We start from the raw sequence: 3,385 nt of genomic DNA, 5'->3' as shown, positions 1-3,385 counted from the left end.
CCCACAACTCTTAAACTGAGTTTGTTGGGGTGACATCGTATCTTTAGGGAAGGTTTAACCAAAAAAAGCATCACCTGCAAAGAAAAGCACAACCACTTATTATTTATTTTCTTTGCCTACTGCCTTCCTTGGGACTTGTGTAACTGCAAGAGTAAACAATGTCTGATATTAACCCTTGTAAATCTGCACCCCAGTACAACACAGAAGTCTAATCTCACTGTTTCAATAGTTTCTCCAAGCAGCAAGTCAGGACTGGAACCTAAGCTCACAAAAGCCAGACTTGAAGAGCTCAACAGATAAGCAGTTAAGAGACAAGCAAGTGTTTTAAATAGAAGAAGCCTTCGTTTGAAATTCAACACCCTTTCCCCCTTCAATTACAGCTTTTGAACTGTAAAGAGTTGTAGGAAGAAACAGTTACAATGATGCTCCAATAAATCTTCTGCATACATATTGTTGGGAATTTGGGACTCCTTGGTCTGAAGCCACAAATGCTGCTGCTCTGACAGTGAGACCAAGGGACTGTTACGTTGACATCTGCATTTATCTTGGAAGGATTATAGGCTGCAACACAGATTTCTGCTTAAGAAGTGAGATTTATGAGGATCTTCACCTAATTGTTTCTAGAAGCCCAACATTAATGGAGATATAAAGGCAATGGATACATTTAAAGAGGTATTTGGGAATTTGAACAGCAAAATACTGTTCTTCATGGATGCTTTGAAAAACTGTGCCTCCAGTTATATAAAGCCACCTTAGACTGAGAGCCTTGTTGATCATTTTTCCAGACAGACATTTACCGTTCTCTGGCAGTAACCACGAACCTCAAGAGCAGCATACAAATTTCTCAACATCATTCCAAAACATTGCTACACACCTCGTTTCAGACTCAGCTCTACTTTCTAGGCCAGATTTCACAATGTATTTAAGATGCATCAGGCTTGTGTGTTCCATGTGGCATCTTGGACGACGCAGAGCTCCAGGAAAAACCTTCCTTTGGGACCGTCCTCACAATGCTGCCAGTGTGCTGCGATTGTTAAAGGATCCTTGTTTGCAGGGAGCTGGGGCTGTGCTCACACACGTGAACTCGGGGAGGCTCAGAAGTCACTGGAGCCGTTACAATGAAAGCAATAGTGCAGCCTGACTTCTTAAGAAGTACGTTAAACTTAAAGGAAATCTATCTTGCTCTCACAGCACTGTTTCCCTGCTACTCCTCTGCTCACGATATACCCACTCACATATTTTCTTCCCTACTCAGTCACCGTTTTGACTAGATTTAAAGTACATTGCTCAACACGCAGAGAAGCAACATTTGATAAAGAGCTCTTATAGCTTAATTCCTTCTGGAAGCAAATCAGTGTGACTGAACCCTTGATGAATCATAAAGAGAGGTCTGTGATGCTAGAAGTCCCTTTGTAACAGCCTCCCTAAGCTGTTAGAGGCTACTTCCAGAGCTTGCTTCTCCCCAATAAAGGCCCAAGTGTTCTCTAAGTTAATGCAATACTGATGCGATACGTATCAAGTGCTGGCACAGCATAAACAACGTAATACTTCCCTAAGCGATACAAACAAACACACAATCCAGTGAAATGACTTAAGGAGCATTTTACCAGGTCATTGCTCTCTTGACCTCAATGCTAAGTCTAGTTTACAACTTTCCACTATTACCTAGTTTGCATAAAAACACAAACTACGCCAACTTTAACACAGCTTACCTTCAGGATCAGGCACTCAAAACAGAGGGTTATTACAGACACAGAAAGCAAGGATGTCCCTCTGTATGCACACCATGACTTTAAAGTTTCCCCTTTCAGGATTGCAAGCTGAGCATCAAGAAGAGGGGAGGAAAAAATATTCACTGAGTATTTTTTGTGGGAAAATTCCACAAGAAGCCTTGCAATTGCAAGATTTCACCAAAATCAAGAAGGGGGCAGCCTGTACTTGAAATTTGAGCAAAAATAATAATTATTTCTTTTAAATAAACCAGTGCCTTTAATGAGGTAAGCACATTGCTGACGCCAGAAACTTAGCTGTGAAGCAGTCCCAGACAGAACCTCCTATCCTGATGAAATGATTTTTTTTTTTAAGTAGGTAATCAGTTTTAAGAATTTTTTCCGTTTTTTTTTTTAAATCTGCATTTAGATACATCAGCATGGTAACATCTCAACTTCATTTCCTGAAGAGCATGTGTATGTCAGTATGTAAGGACCTATGCATTTTCAAAACCCTGAACACTGGCATCAAACCTTCATGCACAACCTAGAGCAAGAGGAAACATAGCAGGACATATTTCTATCCCTAAACCTCAAAAACTCCTGCCATTCCTACATCAGGGCAGGGGCAGCTGGAGCTAGATGATCTTTAGATCAATCCCTTCCAAGTTAGACTATTTTTTGTGATTCTGTATACTCAGCGTAGTAAGGAGATACAGCACAGCTTTGGGGTTAACAACCACCGCACTAAATGAGCCAAGATTTAAAAGTTTGGGGAACAGACCAATCCCCAGGACTTTTTACTCTCACCTATTTTGCAATATTTGCCCTTTTCACTACTGCTGAAGGTGGAGGATCTCCAAACACTGATGGAACAAACTAACGTTGTGGCCTTACTGTCTTTGTGAATTTCTGCTTCATGCAATTCCACACTGAGTCAGTTGCTCCACCCCAAGCTCACTGATCTACCAAACTCATTGAACAGCGTTAACACCCTCATTTCCCAACCACAAGTCTCTGACACCATCACGATATGCCTCACTTGCAGCCCATACCTTCGGTGTGCGCTGAGCCAATCTCTCACCTGAGGCTTCAGGGACAGTCACTGATTCACACAGATGCCAGGTAGCACCTCCTGCTCCCATACAAGCGAAAGGTTCTGAGGCAACTCGCTTTTTGAGGTTACAAAGAGAAGGCGGAGGTAGGGAAACAGCTATCTAGCTCCGAAAGCACGCTTTTGGGGAGAAAAACAGCTTTTTGTCACCCTGCATCTCACAAAGGAGGTTTTGTCTGTGACTGCTAAAAATGACAGGCGCAGATTTTTCTCCTTTCAACAAAAAAACTTCCCTCTGAGGCTCAAGGGAAGTCTCGGGGAAGGGGACAGGTGAAGTTCTGCTTCCATTTCCCTCATAAGCGGAATAATTGCATTAGCGGTCTTCGAGCCCTTTTAATCTCACCCATAGCACACCTTAAGCAATTCTATACCGGATGCAGATGTTATCTTCTCCGACTTCACGAGATAAGGAAGGTGGATAAACTCTAACCAGCTAAGAACGAGGCTCCATCACCGCCTTTGTTTGCAAACCACAGGCTCTCCGCGGGGCTCCGCGCACAGCCTCAGCCCGGCAAACACGGCGGGCAGCAGCGCTCAGCACGGCGTCAGAGCCCGGGGCCGC

Source organism: Meleagris gallopavo, chromosome 15 (genome assembly GCF_000146605.3).
Source record: "Meleagris gallopavo isolate NT-WF06-2002-E0010 breed Aviagen turkey brand Nicholas breeding stock chromosome 15, Turkey_5.1, whole genome shotgun sequence".
Lineage (NCBI taxonomy): Eukaryota > Metazoa > Chordata > Aves > Galliformes > Phasianidae > Meleagris > Meleagris gallopavo.
Note: the sequence above shows the minus strand (reverse complement) of the source record.